Source organism: Muntiacus reevesi, chromosome 17 (assembly GCF_963930625.1).
Source record: "Muntiacus reevesi chromosome 17, mMunRee1.1, whole genome shotgun sequence".
Taxonomy (NCBI): Eukaryota; Metazoa; Chordata; class Mammalia; order Artiodactyla; family Cervidae; genus Muntiacus; species Muntiacus reevesi.
Window position 1 is genome coordinate 20674952 of NC_089265.1, and position 20173 is coordinate 20695124.

Genomic DNA, 20173 nt, shown 5'->3' on the forward strand with positions numbered 1-20173 from the left:
ATCAGGGTCTTTTCAAATGAGTCAACTCTTCCCATGAGGTGGCCAAAGTATTGGAGTTTCAGCTTCACCATCAGTCCTTCCAATGAACACCCAGGACTGATCTCCTTTAGGATGGACTGGTTGGATCTTGCAGTTCAAGGGACTCTCAGGAATCCTCTCCAACTCCACAGTTCAAAAGCATCAATTATTCGGCTCTCAGCTTTCTTTATAGTCCAACTCTCACATCCATACCTGACTACTGGTAAAACCATAGCTTTGACTAGTAGGACCTTTGTTGGCAAAGTAATGTCTCTGCTTTTTAATATGCTGTCTAGGTTGGTAATAACTTTACTTCCAAGGAGCAAGCAACACCTTCCCCCAGAACTCACGTGGGGAATTTAAGCAATAATGGTCAAGCAATAAACAAAACGTACATACATACATACATACACACACACACACACACACACACACACACATATATGTAGTTTTCCTGTTTTTGTTCTATTTGAATTTTCTTTGAATTGTTTTACCATAATTTAGACCGTTTTCTGAATTCTCAGTAGTCTTTTCCTCTAAATAGCTGACTAAATGGAGTGTTGCCCCAGTTCTGTCTGTAGACGGCTTGGTCTTAGAGAATTGTTTCTATTGAGGCATCACAGTCGAGGAACAAGTCCGCATTTATGTTTTCTGCCCCATGTACAGCTACCTGAAATTACTTATCTCCTTTATTTATATCTTTAAGGTATTTCTGAGCAAACAGAATAATCATTCCCTAAACTCTGCTTCCATTCAGGTGGCCAATGTAGCTGCACCAGATCCTATCAGTTTACTGGAAAAAAAAAAAGATGTGAGATTTGAGGGGGAAGAATGTGAGGAGTTCTGCCTCTGTAAGTAGTCTTCTGTTTCATTAATTTATGCAAGAAAAAACTATTGAGTACCTTTTGTATGTCAGGCACTGTGCCAAGCCATAAGAATATAGGACTCACCATCTCTAAGGACAGATAAAAACAAAACATAAAGTACTGGTGTTGATCATAAATCTTCTAATATTCTGTTCTGGCTACCTTCTGAGAAAATCTTTCCTGTTATACAGACTTCTTAACAGACTGAAATCATAACTGTTTCCAATCAAGTCGAATATCCTTGATTCGGTAAAGATTGCCCCAAAGTTTTGGTTTTTTTTTTTTAAGTGAATAAGAGAACAAATCAACATGTTAACTCTACCCAGAAGAAGCTACTGATAGTATTATTTCTTTATTGGAGGAGAGAGAGAGAAATAGTGCTACCCTCATTATAAATCATATAATGAAATGATTCTTCTTATTGTAAATAACTCAAGTGAGAAAACTGTTATTGCAGATGAAATTTGAAGTTAGCAATCTAGGAAGCAAATCCCAGGATCCTTCTACTTGCTAATGTCTAAGTCACCATTACCTGCTATATAATTTTAAAGCTATTTTAACATATAAAAAGATTTTCTTAGTTGCCATATTTTCAAACTTTGTGTGAGTGTGCAAGCTCAGTCGTGTCTGACTCTTCGTGACCCTGTGGACTGTAGCCCACCAAACTCCTTTGTTCAAAGGGTTTTCCAGGCAAGAATACTGAAGTGGGTTGCCATTTCCTTCTCCACAAACTTTGTATAGGAAAGAATAAATAGATTTTCTATTGGCCCAGTTGTAAGAAGAAATAAATTTGGCCCTGGAAATCAAGGAGTCTATCTTTGTAGGTGGGGAACTGGGTAAACTAGTTTTAATGGCCCAATAGTAAGAAGAAATAAATTTGGCCTTAGAAATCAAGGAGTCTGTATTTGTGGGTGGGGAACTGGGGAAACTAGTTTGCACAAAGCTAAATAATAATGACTATACAGTGGAAGTGAGAAATAGATTTAAGGGACTAGATCTTATAGACAGCGTACCTGATGAACTATGGACGGAGGTTCGTGACGTTGTACAGGAGACAGGAATCAAGACCATCCCCAAGAAAAGGAAACCCAAAACAGCACAATGGCTGTCTGAGAAGGCCTTACAAATAGCTGTGAAAGGAAGAGAAGGGAAAAGCAAAGGAGAAAAGGAAAGATATACCCATTTGCATGCAGAGTCCCAAAGAATAGCAAGGAGAGATAAGAAAACCTTCCTCAATGATCAATGCAAAGAAATAGAGGAGAACAATAGAATGGGAAAGACTAGAGATCTCATCAAGAAAATTAGAGATACCAAGGGAACATTTCATACAAAGATGGGCTCAATAAAACAGAAATGGTATGGACCTAACAGAAGCAGAAGATATTAAGAAGAGGTGACAAGAATACACAGAAGAACTGTACAAAAAAGATCTTCACGACTGAGATAATCACGATGGTGTGATCACTCACACTCATCTAGAGCCAGACATCCTGGAATGTGAAGTCAAGTGGGCCTTAGGAAGCATCACTATGAACAAAGCTAGTGGAGGTGATGGAATTCCAGTTGAGCTATTTCAAATCCTAAGAGATGATCCTGTGAAAGTGATGCAGTCAATATGCCAGCAAATTTTGAAAACTCAGCAGTGGCCACAGGACTGGAAAAGGTCAGTTTTCATTCCAATCCCAAAGAAAGGCAATGCCAAAAAATGCCCAAACTACCACACAGCTGCACTCATCTCACACGCTAGTAAAGTTATGCTCAAAATTCTCCAAGCCAGGCTTCAGCAATATGTGAACTATGAACTTTCAGATGTTCAAGCTGGATTTAGAAAAGGCAGAGGAACCAGAGATCAAATTGCCAACATCCGCTGGATCATCGAAAAAGGAAGAGAGTTCCAGAAAAACATCTATTTCTGCTTTATTGACTATGCCAAAACTTTCGACTGTGTGGATCACAATAAATTGGAAAATTCTGAAGGAGATGGGAATACCAGACCACCTGACCTGCTTCTTGAGAAACCGGTATGCAGCTCAGGAAGCAACAGTTAGAACTGGACATGGAACAACTGACTGGTTCCAAATAGGACAAGGAGTATGTCAAGGCTGTATATTGTCACCCTGCTTGTTTAACTTATATGCAGAGTACATCATGAGAGATGCTGGGCTGGATGAAGCACAAGCTGGAATCAAGATTGTTGGGAGAAATATCAATAACGTCAGATATGCAGATTACACCACCCTTAAGGCAGAAAACAAAAAAGAACTAAAGAGCCTCTTGATGAAAGGAAAAGAGGAGAGTGAAAAAGTGGGCTTTAAGCTCAACATTCAGAAAACTAAGATCATGGCATCCAGTTCTATCACTTCATGGCAAATAGATGGGTAAACAGTGGAAACAGTGGCTGACTTTATTTTTGTGGGCTCCAAAATCACTGCAGATGGTGATTCCAGCCTTGAAATTAAAAGACGCTTACTCCTTTGAAGGAAAGTTATGACCAACCTAGACGGCATATTACCAGGGAAGTCCAGCATATTAAAAAGCGGAGACATTACTTTGCCAGCAAAGGTCCGACTAGTCAAGGCTATGGTTTTTCCAGTGGTCATGTATGGTTGTGAGAGTTGGACTCTAAAGAAAGCTGAGCGACTAAGAATTGATGCTTTTGAACTGTGGTGTTGGAGAAGACTCTTGAGAGTCCCATGGACTGCAAGGAGATCCAACCAGCCCATCCTAAAGGAGCTCAGTCCTAGGTGTTCATTGGAAGGACTGATGTTGAAGCTGAAGCTCCAATACTTTGGCCACCTGATGCGAAGAGCTGACTCATTTGAAAAGACTCTGATGCTGGGAAAGAATGAGGGCAGGAGGAGAAGAGGACGACAGAGGATGAGATGGTTGGATGATATCACTGACTCAATGGACATGAGTTTGAGTAAACTCTGGGAGTTGGTGATGGACAGGGAGGCCTGGCCTGCTGCGGTTCATGGGGTTGCAAAGAGTTGGACAGGACTGAATGACTGAAGTGAACTAAAAGGAAATAATAATGAAATAAAATGTTTTCCTAAGGACCATTGAGATGAGATTGATGAAAGGAAGGAGGAGGGAGATGGCAACAGTGTGTTTCTTTTTTCCAGAAACAGTACCTAATGTAAATACTTGCCAGGCAGCGGCAGTGGGTCCACACTAGAACCAAATGTGGATGTTTCTGGAGAGTTCAATCAGCAAGTGACCCAGGGTAGTGAGGGGTTGATCACCCTGAAAGGAGAGTTATCTTTCAAATGGAAGAGCAGAATTAATAATTTCCATGCCCAGCCCTATATGAAGTAGATCAATCATGTTTAAAGTAAAAGAGAGGGAAATAGGTTTCACAGTTTTAGTTGATAAGTAGTACCATTGTAGGAAATGGAGGGTTGATGGAACTGCAGCTTGCCCCTGGGCAAGGTTGAAAGAGCTACCTTTCAGTGCCAAATGCAAATGAAATAAATTTTTTCTTTCTTTTCCTTGTATAAGAAAACACTATGTTTGACAGAAAACAACAAAATTCTGTAAAGCAAGTTTTCTTCAATTGAAAAATAAATTAATTTCAAAAAAAGAAAATATTACCAAGTGTTGGCAGAGGAGTATAAATAAACATTGGGGGGGGGGAGTAAAATTATATAACATCTACAGAGGAAAATTACCAATATCCATGAAGTATTTAAGGGACATCTTTTGTATTCAGCAATTGCTCCTCTAGAAATTATTCTGCAGATACATTTACATGTGTGCAAAATGGCCTATGTATAATACCCACTGTAGCTTTGTAATAACAGAAGAAATTAAACAACTGCAGTTGCCATAAATGAGGGATTATTTAAATTATGAGTTTTCCCTAAAATTAGTAATGTACAGCTATTAACCAGAATGTAGCAGATCTAGCAAATATGAAATGATTTCCAAGGTACATTGTTGAGTGAAATAAGAAAAGTACAGGACTATGTGTGTAAAATACTTCAAATTAGATTTTAGGTATATTTGTATGTGTGCTTGTATATACATGGAATATTTCTGAAAAGGCGCAGAAAAAGTTGCTGACTATTGTCTCAAGGGAGGGAGGTGGATGACTACCGGCTATGTGGAGGGAGATTTACTTTGTACTGAATACTGTTTCAGTCCAAACAGTTTACTGCCAGTTTAAAAAACAAGGGTATGAACTATCTAATACAAGTAAAACAAACACCTAGTAAAGTGTAAATCAACTACTGGTAGAAGGAAGTATTTTTGTTGAACTCACCACATTCTGTTTTATAAGATTTCTGTTACTGTCAAAATTGCATTTACAGGAAGAGAACAAAGGAAATCTTAGGGTAAGTCATTTCAGTTAGCCTCTTATCTAAGCCTTAGTTTCCTTATTTGTAAAATGGGTATGAGGATGACTATTTTGCAGAGTTGTCTGGAAGCATAAAGAATATAAATTATTATACATACTAAAGCACACGCACACACATATTCACTCACTCACTTTTGGCTCAGACTTCCAATTTCCCCAAAGCAGTTTCCAAATGAAGACCAAGCTGGGCTTGGAGCAGAAAGAGTTTAGGCATAACTCAGGCATATTCTCACCAGCACAGGATTTATCATTAACAGTAAATCTCATCCCCTTGGATTTCATCCACTAAACAAACATTACCAGTCAAAAACTGTGCTGGCTGCTTGGATACAGTGATGAACAAGACAGAATTGTGCTTTAAAAAATATTATGCAGTTTATACATGAGTGTGTCTGCCTTCAAATAATATAGAACAAAATTAATGTTTCTCTTTGCTGCTGTTCTTCTGCCCAAAGGTAACTGCTGATATCTTCATAAAAGTGGGGACAATGCTTCATGATTTACGGTTTTGTTTGGTGCATATTGTTTCCCCCCTAAAAATGGCATTGTACGGTACATACTGTTCTGTTACTATCTAAAATATCAATGTCTTTGAGATTTTTGCAAAGAATCAGAAAAATTCTTGCTTATCCTTTTAAATTGTTGTAGGTAGCCTATTGTATGCTTCCCCTGTGGCCCAGCTGGTAAAGAATCTGCCTGCAATATGGGAGACTTGGATTCGATCCCCGGGTCGGGCAGATCCCCTGGAGAAGGAAATGACAACCCACTCCAGTACTTGTGCCTGGAGAATACCATGGACAGAGGAGTGGGACAGGCTGCAGTCCATGGAATCACAAAGAGATGGACGGACTGTGCAACTAACTTTCTATTGTATGGGTAAGTACACCATTTAATCATTCCCTTACTGATAGACACTTAAGTCATTTTCTATTCTTGCTAGTATAAAATGGGCTACTAATCCTTGGTTAAAGTGAAAGTGAAGTTGCTCAGTCGTATCCGACTCTGGACCAACTCTTTGTGACTCCGTGGACTGTAGCCTACCAGGCTCCTCTGTCCATGGGATTTTCAAGGCAAGAGTACTCAGATGGGTTGCCATTTTTTTCTCCAGGGGGATCTTCCCAACCCAGGGATTGAACCCGGGTCTCCTGCATTGTAGGCAGACGCTTTTACCATCTGAGCCACCAGGGACGTCCAATTCTTGGTTATATATGCTGCAAATATTTTCTGCAAGCTTGTTGCTTATACTTTTGCTTTATGTAATTTAGATTACAGAGTTTAAAAACTTTAATGGGAATAAATGTATCAGTTTTTTAAAAAGTAGTCTTAACAATATTGTTGTCTTAAGACCTTTGACACATCCAAGATTGTGAATACATTCTCTTACATTTGCGGTTAATACTTGACATTTACTTATTTTGTTGACCTGTACTTTATTTTCCCTTTATGTGAAATTGTGGTACAGGCAGTATAATGCCCTTCCCCCAGGATTTCCATGTCCTAATCCCTGGAAACTGAGTATATTAAGTTACAAGGCAAATGAAATGAAGGTTTCAGGTGGAATTAAGGTTGGTAATCAGCAGACCTTGAGATGGTGTATTAATTTCCTATTGTTACTAAAATTTAGTAGCTTAAAACAATACACTTTTAATTTCTTACAGTTTTGGATTTCAGAAGGCCAAAATCAGTTTCACTGGGCTAAAATAAAAATGTTTGTAGGGCTAATTTTTTCCTGGAGTCTCTGAATGGAAAGTCCCTTTTCTTGTCTTCTAGTGGACACTTGTATTCCTTGGTTAGGGGCCCCTTCCTCTATCTTGGAAGCATAAATCTCTCTAATCTCTGCTTCTGTCATATCTCTCTCATAAAATCTCCTTCAATCTCCCTCTTATAAGGACACTTGTAATTACAGTTCACCCAGATAATCTAGGATAATTTCCCTATTTCAAAATCCTTAATTTAATTACATACACAGAAGTCCCTCTTTGCTTATATGGCAGTAATCATAGGTTCCAGGAATTCAGACTTGGATATCTTTGGAGGACATTACTCACTCTCCCATGTATAGGGAGATTATCCAAATGGTCCCAATGTAATTATATAAATGGGAGAGAGAGGCATAGCAAAGAGCCAGAGAGTTAGCAGTGGGTGTCTTAGTCTGATGTTGGTGGCTCTAAAGATGAAATAAAGAGGGCAAGTAAGCCTTGTAATGTGGGTAGCCTCTAGAGAGTAGAAAAGGTAAGAAACAAATTATCCCTCAGAGCCTCAAAAATGAATTGGATTTAACCCAGTCAGACCCATTTCAGAGTTCTTTTTTAAAATTTAGTTTTTAGAATGAACACTTAGCATGAGATTTACCCTCTTAATAATTTTTAAGTGTCCAATACAGTATTGTTAACTATAGGATAGATAACAGTATATTGTATAACAGATCTTTAGAACTTGTTCATCTTGCTTAACTAAAACTTTATGCCTGTTGGTTAATAATTCATACCACCCCTCTGCCCCTTGGCAACCACCATTGCACATTTTGATTCTATGATTTTGACTATTTTAGATACCGTATATAAGTGAAGTCATGTAATATTTGTCTTTCTGTGACTGGTTTACTTGGCATAAAATCTTCAAAGTTCATCCATGTTGTTGCATATTGCAGAGTTTCCTTCTTTTTAAAGGCTAAATAGCAATCCATTGTATGTGTATGGTATTGATTCTTCATTCATCTGTTGATGGACATTTATGTTGTTTTCACATCTTGGCTATCGTGAATGGTGGTGTAATGAACATGGAAGTGCTAATATTTCTTTGAGATCTTGGTTTCAGTTGTTTTGGATAAATACCTAAAAGTGGGATTGCTTGGTCATATGGTAGTTCTATTTTTAATTTTTTGAAGAACCTCTATACAGTTTACCATAGTGGCTGTACTGTTTTGCATTTCTACCAATAGTGCACAAAGGTTCCAATTTTTCCACATCCTCACCAACTTTTGTGATCTTTTTTTTTTTTTAAATAATAACCATCCTTACAGGTATGAGACGATATTTCATTGTGGCTTTGATTTGTATTTCCTTTACATTTATAGACTGTGGAACATTTTTTCATATACCTGATAGACATTTATATGTCTTCTTTGGATAAATGCCTATTCAGGTCCTTAGCTCATTTTAAAATCAGATTTTGGTATTTGGCTATTGAGTTCTCAGTTCAGTTCAGTTGCTCAGTCGTGTCTGATTCTTTGTGACCCCATGGACTATAGCACACCAGGCTACCCTGTCCATCACCAACTCCTGGAACTTGCTCAAGCTCATCTCCATCCAGCCAGTGATGCCATCCAACCATCTCATCCTCTGTCATCCCCTTCTCCTCCTGCCTTCAGTCTTTCCCAGCATCAGGATCTTTTCCAGTGAGTCAGTTCTTCACATCAAGTGGCCAAAGGATTGGAGCTTTGGCTTCAGCATCAGTACATCCAATGAATATTTAGGACTGAATATTCATTTCACTTTCGATTGACTGGTTGGATCTCTTTGCAGTCCAAGGGACTCTCAAGAGTCTTCTCCAACATCACAGTTGAAGAGCATCAATTCTTCAGTGCTCAGCTTTCTTAATGGTCCAACTCTCACATCATGACTACTGGAAAAACCATATCTTTGACTAGATGGACCTTTGTCAGCAAAGTAATGTCTCTGCTTTTTAATATACTATATAGGTTGGTCATAGCTTTTTTCCCAAGGAGCAAGCATCTTTTAATTTCAGGGCTGCGGTCACCATTTGCAGTGATTTTGAAGCCCAGGAAAATAAAGCTGGTCACTATTTCTAATGTTTCCCCATCTATTTGCCATGAAGTGATAGGACCAGATGCCATGATCTTAGTTCTTTGAATGTTGAGTTTTAAGCCAGCTTTTTCACTCTTCTCTTTCACTTTCATCAAGGGACTCTTTAGTTCCTTAAGGGTGGTACCATCTGCATATCTGAGGTTATTGATATTTCTCCCGGCTATCTTGATTCCAGCTTGTGCCTCATGCACTCCAGTGTTTCTCATGATGTACTCTGCTTATAAACTAAACAAGCAGGGTGACAATATACAGCCTTGACATATTCCTTTCCCAATTTGGAACCAGTCCATTGTTCCATGTCTGGTTCTAACTGTTGCTTCTTGACCTGCATACAGATTTCTTAGGAGGCAGATAGGGTGGTCTGGTATTCCCATCTCTTTTAAGAATTTTCCATAGTTTGTTGTGATCCACACAGTCAAAGACTTTAGCGTGGTCAGTGAAGCAGAAGTAGATGTTTTTCTGGAATTCTCTTGCTTTTTCTATGATCCAGTGGATGTTTGCAATTTGATCTCTGGTTCCTCTGCCTTTTCTAAATCTAGCTTGAATATCTGGAAGTTCACGGTTCACATACTATTGAAACCTGGCTTGGAGAGCTTTGAGCATTACTTTGCTAGCATGTGAGATGAGTGCAATTGTGTGGTAGTTTGAGCATTCTCTGGCATTGCCTTTCTTTCGAATTGGAACGAAAACTGACCTTTTCCAGTCCTGTGGCCACTGCTGAGTTTTCCAAATTTGCTGGCATATTGAGTGCAGCACTTTCACAGCATCATCTTTTAGGAGTTCTGTGTGTGTGTATGTATGTGTATATATATATATATAAATCAATTATATAGTTTGCAAATGTTTTCTCTGAGTTCACAAATTACCTTTTCACTTTTTGTTTCTGTTGCTATAGAGAGGCTTTTTAGTTTGATACAGTTCCGGTTAACTGTTTTGCTTTTCTTGCCTGAGGTATTGTCATATACAGAAAATGTCATTGTCAAGACCAGTGTCACAAAGCTTTTTCCCTACATTTTCTTTTAGGAGTTTTATACTTTCTTATCTCTTCTTTAAATGTTAATCCATTTTGAGTTGACTTGTGTATATGGCATAAAATAAGGGTAAGGTTTCGTTCTTTTGCATGTGAGTATCCAGTTTTCTTAACACAATTTGTTGGGGAAATTGTCCTTTCCCTATTGTGTATTCTTGGCACTTTCATTAAAGATCAGGTTGACCATATATGCATATGTTTATTTCTGGGCTCTTTAATCTGTTCCATTGGTTAACTCTTTGTCTTTATGCAGGCACAGTACTGTTTTAACTTCTGTAGCTCTGTAGTATATTTTGAAATCAGGAAGTGGGGTGTTTTCAGCTTTGCAGGATTGCTTTTTCTATTCATGTCCTTCAGTGTTTCCATATGAGTTTTAGGATTGTTTTTTCTACTTCTGTGAAAAATACCACTAGAATTTTGGTAGTGGTTACATAGAATCTGTAGATCACTTTGAGTTGTATGGACATTTTAACAATATTAATTCTTCAGTTCATGGACATGGATATCTTTCCATTTGTTTGTGTCTTTATCAGTGTCTTGTAGTTTTTGGTGTACAAGTCTTTTACCTCCTTGTTTAAATTTATTCCTGAATATACTAAATATGTATATTTATATTCCTAAATTCCTAAATATGTTTTCATGCTATTGTGAATGAGATTGTTTCTTTACTTTTCTTTTCAGATAGTTCACTGTTAGTATATAGAAATGCAACTGATTTTTTTATGTTGATTTTGTATCCTGCAACTTTACCAAATTTATTAGTTATAACACCTGGAGTCTTTAGTGTTTTCTATATATATAAGATCATGTCATTTGCAAACATGGATAATTTTAGATCTTATTTTCCAATTTGGATGCCTTTTATTTCTTTTTCTTGCCTAAAGTGCTCTACCTCTCTAACTTCTAGTACTAAGCTAAATAGAAGTAGCATAGCAGTCATCTCTATCTGTTACTGATATTAGAGGAAAAGCTTTCAAATTTTTACCATTTAGTGTGATGTTATCTGTGTGCTTATCATATATGACTTCTGTTATGTTGAGGCAATTCTCTTATACTGAGATTTTTTTATCCTGAAAGGATATTTGAATTTTGTCAAATGCTTTTTGTGTATCTATTGAGATGATTCTATAATTTTTATTCTATATTCTGGCCTTATGGTGTGACACATTGATTTTTATATGTTGAACCATCCTTGCATCCCAGGGATAAATCCCACTTGGTCATGATCTATGATCCTTTTAAAGAGCTGTTGAATTTGGTTTGCTGGTATTTTGTTTAGGATTTTTGTATCTGTATTCATCTTGGATCTTGGTCTGTAGTTTTCTTTTCTTGTTTGTTATCAGGGTAATTCTGGTACCTGGCTTTGGTATCAGGGTGGCACTGACCTTGTGAATCAATTTGGATATGTATACTTGTCTTTGAGTTTTGGGAAGAGTTTGAGACAGATTGGCATTCATGTTTTTATTTTGTCATCTCTTTTTTTTCTAAGTCATCTAAGAGTTTGTCAATTTTGTTTATCTTTTCATGATATCACCTCTTAGTTTTGTTGGTTTTTTCACATTGTTAATCTATTCTCTATTTCATTTACTTATGTTTTAATCTTTTCTCCCCCCATCATTTTGATAACTTTAGGCTTAATTTGTTCTACTTTTTATAGCTTCCTGGGGTATAAAGTTAGGTTGTTTGAGTTTTTTTTCCTCTTTAATATAAGCATTTATATCAACAAACTTCCCTCTTTGTACTGCTTTTATTGTCAGTCAGTTCAGTCGCTCAGTCATCTGACTCTTTGTGACCCCATGTACTGTAGCACACCAGTCCTCCCTGTCCATCACCAACTCCGGGAGCTTGCTCAAACTCATGTCCATTGAGTTGGTGATGCCATCCAACCATCTCATCCTCTGTCATCTCCTTCTCCTCCTGCCTTCAATTTTTCCCAGCATCAGAGTCTTTTCCAATGAGTCGACTCTTTCCATCAGGTGGCCAAAGTGTTGGAGCTTCAGCTTCAACATCAGTCCTTCCAATGAATATTCAGGACTGATTTTCTGAATATTTTGTCATACCTCATGTATTTTGATATGTTGTGTTTTTGTTTATCACAAGGTATATTCTAATTTCCTTTAAACCTAGTTGTTGAGGATTATTATTGCTTAATTTCCACATTTGTTAATTTTACCATTTATCATCTACTGTTGACTGCTAGTTTCATTCCATTGTGGGCAGAAAATATACTTGGTATAATTTCAGTCTTCTTAAACTTGTTAAGACATGTTTTGTGACCTAAATATGAGCTTCCTGGAGAATGTTCCATGTGCACTTGAGAAGAATGTGTATTCTATTGATATGGTATGGAATGTTCTTTATATGTCTCTTAGGTCCATTTAGTCTATAGTTTTGTTCAAGTTCTCTGTTTCCTTTTTTATCTTCTGTCTGAATGTTCTCTCCATTATTGAGAGCAGAGTCTTTTACTGTTATTATCTTGTCTTGTATTGCTTATCCCTCCCTTCAAACTCTCAATGTTTGCTTTATATATTTAGATGCTCTGATGTTATATATATATATGTGTGTGTATATATATATATAAACACATATACATGTATGTGCATGTATGTATATCTATACATACATATATATATGCATGTATGTTCAATCATTTAATTTTTCCAACTTTTTGTGACCCCATGGACTGTAGCCGACCAGGCTCCTCTGTCCATGGGGATTTCCCAGGCAGGAATTCTGGAGTGGGTTGCTGTTTCCTTCTCTAGGGCATCTTACTCAGGGATTGAACTTGCGTCTCCTGTCTCTTCCATTGGCAGGCAGATTCTTTACCACTGAGTCATGAGAGAAGCCCCATCTTATAAATGAGGAAGCAAAGGCTTAGAGAGGTGCTGACCCTGGCCCAACCATATTTATCCAGTGAATGGTAGAGCCAGAATTTGATGCTAGTTCTGTCCAGGAGAACATGGACTATGCTCATTGAGCCAGATATTGCTCTACACTGGGAGGTCTTTAGGCCTTTCTCAAAAAGGCATTTGGGATTAAAGCCACCTTTGCTTCTTATTTCTGTTTTCATCAGTCAGAAACCTCAGCATAAGTAAGCATTCCTGACCAATTTCCTCTCTCTGCCCTTCATGCTTATAATGCTCTATAATCCCTTGTCCTTAACCCAAATCTCTCCCACCTCCCAAACTTTCCACTGTGTTCCTAGTATTCCTACTCTGTAATCAGCTAATGCTATGTAACCTCAATTTCTTCTTAGTTTCTGCTTTATTCTTGAAGAATATAAATGTAATCCAACTCTCTCTTGAGGACATGGAATTTCCTGAAGGTCTCTGATATGAAAATTTTTATTCTCATTAGCAACCCATTTGAAGCCAGGAGGTGAATTTGAGACCCCTCTTTGTTCACATTGTCTCTTTCCCAACTGTTGTGGATTGAATTTTATACCTGCAAAATACATATGTTGAAGTCCTAGCCTCTAGTACCTCAAATTGTGACCTTGTTTGGAAATAGGGTCATTGCGGATGTAATTAAGATGAGGATTAGGGTGAAGCCCTAATTTAATATGACTTATAAAATGGGGAAATTTAGGCACAGATATGAACACAAGGAGAATGCCATATGAAAATGAAGCAGAAACCAAGCCAAGGGACACCAAAGATTGCCAGCAAACTGCCATAATCTGGGGGAGAAGAATGGAATAGAGCCTTCCTCATCACTCTCAGAAGGAACCAATTTTCCAGACACCTTGACTTGTAGCTTTTTAGAACTGTGAACCAATACATTCCTGTTGTTTATGCCATCTAGTTTGTGATACTTTGCTATGGCAACCCTAGCAAATTAACACACCAACTCTCTGGTAAAAATCTTGTTTCACTTTAAGGCTCAGACCATTCAACCCAACTCATCCTTCAGATCTCAGTTAAATGGTTATTTCCTCCAGATTACTTCCTTGATTAGGGTCTTTGGTATAAGCGCTCCCAGAATGATTTTCTTTCTTTTTGGAACACTTATTTACCTCAGTTTGCAATTGTGCAAGTGTTAGTATTGTTTGATTGGTATTTGGCTTTACCGCTTGCTCCAAAACTTCTGACTCCAGGAAAAGTTTCTCTTGTGCTCACGATCATATCCCAGAGTAGGTGCTCAGCAAATATTTGTTGAATGAATTAAAGCACTCCATTGTTTTAGAAGTTAATTCCTTTTTGAAATACAAATAACCTTTGGCAAATATAATCCACCAAACCTTATCAGTTAACTGATATTTAATATGTACATGAAGGTTAGGTCCAAAAGGACTCTGAGTTTGTGTTATCAGATAATTGCTTCCTAAATGACACTTGGCTTCTTTTTGAGTCCTATTTCTTGCTTTTGTCTACTTTGGTGGCTGTTTTATTGACTTTTTTCTGGCTAATTTGAATTTTTTATTGACAACCCTGCGATCTTCAAAATCTTATTATCTTTTTTCTCTCTCTTTTTTCTTTTATGAATTTCAGTTTGTAATTGAAATAAGTACATAAGTACATTGAATGTTACATAGTGTTTTCTTACATTAAATGGTGAATATCATAACATGAATTTTAAAGCAAAAAAGGAAAATTAAACATTTAAAATTAAAATATTCTGATTTTTTTTCATTTATTTTTATTAGTTGGAGGCTAATTACTTTACAATATTGTATTATCTTTTAGCAGCAGTTGCCTCAGATACTTTTAGATTTCGAGGCAGTTGTCACATTTTAATTTATTGTAGCCATTACATGGTGTCTTGGCCATACTCCTACATTTGGGCATGTTTATCTTCTAGTCAAGATTTTAGAACATTAAGAGGTTAGATAGCCTACCATTATTTTTAGCCCCAGATATAGGGAACTTGCTCTTTTTCAAATGGTACTAACAATAGCTAGTGCTGTCTTGAAATTAGCCAAGGATGCACCATTATGCAACTTGGGGCAGACAATGCCCTGGTGATGTCCACTAAAAAAAAATAGTCACAACGCAGAAGTTGAGAGTTATGTTTTATTTGGTGGGGATTTTTTAGGACTTCAAGCTCAGGAGACAGTATCTCAATTAACTGAGAGAACTGCTCCGAGGAGTTGTGGGGAAGAGTCAGGATATATAGACATTTGCAGCAAAGGGCAAGTAATCTAAACATCAGAAGTATTTTTGTGAATTAAAGAAAACCAGATATCTCAAATTAAGGAATTTAGTGCTTTTCTGTGTGAGAAGATGCAAAGATGTGGGCTCACTGAAATCATTCCTTTCATGTGCATCTCAACTATCTGGGACCAGTTTTTTCTTCAGTGCTCACCTCAAGGAGCTGCCCAGATAGCAGGTATTGTACTTCCTGGGTTCCCTTGGGGCTCAGAAATTCACATTTGGCGGATCAGAATTGCTGATGATTATGACATCCTTGTTTACTGATATGGCAGGAAATAATCTTAGTTCTCAGTGATAATAAAGAAGGCTGAGTGCCAAAGAATTGGTGCTTTCAAATTGTGGTGCTGGAGAAAACTCTTGAGAGTCCCTTGGACAGCAAAGAGATCAAACCAGTCAATCCTAAAGGAAATCAGTCCTGAGTATTCATTGGCAGTGTGAGGCTGCCAGGCTTAATACCATGACAGACGGCCTGGACCTAAGTTTTAGCTTCCCCTGAAATGCTAAGATTCCCTACCCCCATCAGGTAACCTGGAGCCAGCCAATCAATATGCGCCCAGTAAGAAACAAAGGGAGAGCTGAAAAGCCCACGAACGCCCAGTTTTGAAAAAAGCCCGTGAAAGTTTGTACCAATAAAATTGCTTTGCAAACATGTAACCAATTCGCTTAAGCCAGCTACTAACCGCTTATGCATATCTTATAAATTTGGGTAACCGCCTCTGCTCAGGGCTTTCTGACCCTGCACCACTGTGATGGTTGCGGCAGAAAGCCCTGACTCGAGTCAGTAATAAACTTCCCTTTTTTTGCGAGTTGCATTGTCTTGGAAGCCTTCTCTCTTCCCGCTCAGGGATTCGTACATCGGGCATAACAGAAGGATCGATGCTGAAGCTGAAACTGCAATCCTTTGGCCACCTGATGTGAAGAACTGACTCATTGGAAAAGACCCTGGTGCTGGGAAAGATTGAAGGCAGAAGGAGAAGGGGACGACAAAGGATGAGATGGTTGGATGGCACCACCAACTTGATCAACATGAGTTTGAGCAAGCTCCGGGAGTTGGTAATGGACAGGGAAGCCTGGTGTGCTGCAGTCCATGGGGTCGCAAAGAGTCGGACACGACTGAGCAACTGAACAACAACAAAATGACAAGATAATACAGGAGAATGACAATCTAAGCGTGTTTCTTGGTTTTTTTTAAAAAAATAGGTGTCTCTTCCCCGCTGGGGTGGGGTGGCAGGTATTGTGTAGATGTTTCAGAAATGATGGTGGATTAAAATACTAGACAAAATCAGAGGGAAAAATATCAGAATTTAGCTGCATAATTAGTACATTGTAAAATTTTAGTTCCCAGGTGGTGCTAGTGGTAAAGAGTACACTTGCCAGTGCAGGAGACTTAAGAGATGCTGGTTGGGTCACCGGTTGGGAAGATCCCTGGATAAGAAGATGGCAACCCACTCCAGTATTCTTGCCTGGAGAATCCCATGGACAGAGGAACCTGGCAGGCAATAGTCCATGGAGCTGCAAAGAGTCAGACATGACTGAAGTGACTTAGCATAGCACTGTACATTGTGGTATAATAAGAAATATATTCGGTCCTTGCTGGCCCCACTTCCTTCTTGGCACAGAGCTGCTAAAACCCTGGGAATCTCCTGAGAGATGAGTGTCTTTTGTATGTTAATGAAATGACTCTTGACTGAGTCTCCTAGATAGCTTCAGATTCAGGGCTAGAAAAGATCAATCCAAAATAAGAGGGTTGGACCTTTCAGTCCCCTATCCCCACCTCAGAGGAGAAGGGAACTATAGATTGAATTCACTCACCAATGGCCAATAATTGAACTAATCGTGTCTATGCAAAGAAACCTCCATACAAACTCCTAATCAGTGGGGTTCAGAGAGCTCAATTGGTGAACATATTGAGGTCCTGGGAGGTGGTGTGCCTGGAGAGGGTGTGGAAACTTTATGCAACACTTCAGCAAACCCTCATTTACCACCACCACCTGTCAATACCTTTCCCTATGCATCTTTTCCATTTGGTTATTCCTGAGTTGTATCCTTTATAACATATCAGCAAACACATTTGTCATTTGTGTAGCCCAGTGCCAAATTGATACACCAAAATGTGGTATCATCCAGCCCTAAAATGTAACAAAGTACTGATACATGTATGCTTACAGGTGGCTGAACCTTGAAACTACTATGCCAAATAGAAGAATCCAGGCACAGAAGGTCACATATAGTATGATTCTTTTTATATGAAATTCCAGAATAGGCAATTCCATAGAGACAGGAAGTGAATTAGTGGTTTCCAGAGGCAAGGGGAAAGGTGGAATGAGAAACAGCTGCTGGGATATGGGGATTCTTTAGGGAGTGATGAAAATCCTCTGGAGTTGGATTGTGGTGATGGTAGCACAGTTCTGAATGTGTTATTTAACCACTGACTTGTATACTTTGTTAGTGTGAACTTCAAGGTATGTGAATTGTAATATAATAAAGTTGTTACTAAAAACAAAGAAAAAACCCACAAAGACACCACCATCCCTCAAAAAAAATCCCTGAACTTTTTAGTGATTTCCATTCCTATGTCTGTCTCTTTTACCTTATCTACTGCTATTGTTCCACTGGATCGTTTTGCTTCAGCTGCACCAGCCTCCTTGCCGTTCTTCAAATAAGCCAGGCCCTCCCCAATTTAGGGTCTTAGAACTCTTCTCTCGGGACTTCTCTTCCCCAGAGACTAATTCTCTTATCATCAGGTGTCATTTCCGTATGCTGACTGTTCTATTTAATATTGTTTACAACCCTCACCCTTCTCTGCTGAGCCTACACTAGTTTTTCTTTTTGTCTAGTACCTCCACTTTCAGAATCTAGAGATAGACCTTATGGGTTTGATCCTGGTTATGCCACTGTTAAACTATGTGTGACTTGGTCAAGTTACCCAATATCCTTGAGCCTTAGTTTCCTCATCTACATAATGGGGAATTTAATAGTATCTGCCTCATGGCTGTGTTGTAAGAATCAAAGTATTTAATACTTGTTAAATGAATAGCATATTGTCTGGCAAATGGAAACCGTAGAATGAATGTTAGCTATTTTTATGCTTATCACTTAGTATTTTTATGCTTATTATAGATCCTTCTCCCCTTTGTAACAAGGGAGAAGATGACTGATCAGTTATTCACAAGTATAGAAGAAACCATTTATATTGTTGATGTTGAGGAATAAGTGAGATGTCCAAAGTTTAGAGAGAGTGTGAGAGATTGAAAATAATCCATAATAGAATTAAGCTTATGTTATAGTGAGGTACTCTATGATGGTTTTCCTATTAAGTATAAAACTTGGGAATATTGAGGTTTAATCATCTTGAAAGGGCCATATGAAAGATTCTTGTGGTGAAGGAAATGTTTGTGTTTTGACTGTATTAATGTAAATATCCTAGCTATGATATTGTATTATAGTTTTACAAGATGTTAATGTTGGGGGAAGTTGGATGGAAGGTTCTCTGTATCTGTCTGCATTATTTTCTAGAGTTGCATGTGAATCTATAAGTCTCTCAAAAGGAAAATTTTAATTAGGGCTTCCTTGGTGTCTCAGTGGTAAAGAATCTGCCTGGCAGTGCAGGTTCTACCCCTGATCTGGGAAGATCCAGATACTGAGGAGCAACTAAGCCCCTGCAGTGCAACTGGCAAACTTGTGCTCTTGAGCCCCAGAGCCACAATACTGAGCGCGGGTACCACAACTCCCAAAGCCCGTGTGTTGTGTGCCCCGCAACAAGTGAAGCCACTGTGATGAGGATCCCGTGCACTGCAACTAGAGAAAAGCCCACAGAACAAGGAAGACCCACAAGAGCTGAAAAACAGAAGATAAATAAAAAATTTAATTAAAAAATAATAAAATAAGGTATACTTGAAATATTCTAAAAAACTGATAAATGTCTTCTTTGGTAAGATGAAAGGAAATACAAGTATTTTTTATTGCAGCTTATATCTTTAAAATTTTCTGCAGCACACAGAATTTACTTTTGTAGTTTAAAAAAAAACTGTCATTGATGAGAAAATTTAAAATTTAAGTGTGGAGTCCTGAAAATTTAATCAAACCATCTGAAATACATTGATAGCTTTGTTTTATTATATGCAAACTATTAAGCATGAAGATTATTGACAGCGTCTATAAGTCAGTACATTAGAACCTTATGTGAATTAAACACTGCTGACCATTGTTGCGTCTCTTGTCTAAATAGTCAAAATCTAGGATAGTTGACCCCAGCGTCTGGCATTGTACTTGGATATCATATGCTGTTTCTTCAGTTTTTCCACTTGTCCATTAACCCAACCACATTCCTTCATAGCCTTAATTAGTGGAAAATATTTGTGATTTAACATTTGTTTCAATTGCTGGGTTCAGTTTTCAATTGCCAGGCTTTTCTTCTGATTTACAGAATTACTGCTAAGCAATCTTTGACAGGAAAAGAGATGACTCACCTTTTTTCCTTCTCAAAAAGAATTTACTTTTTAAATCATAGGGCATAGTTTAGTGTATATTCTGGTAATTTTTTCCACTGATTTCTGACATATTACAGATGATCACAGATATGCTAGTATACAGATGAGTGTTCTTATGTAGGCAATCTTTTATTTTTAATTGCTTTTAAAATTTTTCAGCATTTTCACAACTGTTTGTCTAAGTATGAATTTAATTTCTCCATCTTGGAACTTGTTTCCTGAATCTAAATATTCATGTTTCTCCATAATTTTGGTCAACATTTCAGTCTTTTCTATTTTTCTCAGATATTGCCTGTCAGTCCTCTGTTCTCTCATTTTCTCTGTTCTTTCCCCTAGACTTCTATTAGATTTTATGTTAGTCTTCCTGGACTCTTAACATCTCTTGCACATTCATTCTCTTGCTCTTTTGCTCACTGTCTTTCTGTCATT

At 37.9% G+C, this 20173-nt stretch overlaps 1 long non-coding RNA gene and 1 other non-coding gene across 2 annotated transcripts; one reads left to right on the plus strand and one right to left on the minus strand.

Moving 5' to 3' along the window:
• The first annotated feature begins 773 nt into the window (after positions 1-773).
• Positions 774-18913, plus strand: LOC136148453 (uncharacterized). The gene is made up of 3 exons (XR_010659499.1): positions 774-869; positions 5893-6120; positions 16099-18913. It is a non-coding gene; the product is annotated as an uncharacterized lncRNA (long non-coding RNA).
• Positions 6360-6432, minus strand: TRNAC-ACA (transfer RNA cysteine (anticodon ACA)). The gene has a single exon. It is a non-coding gene; the product is annotated as a tRNA-Cys (tRNA).
• Positions 18914-20173: the final 1260 nt, after the last annotated feature.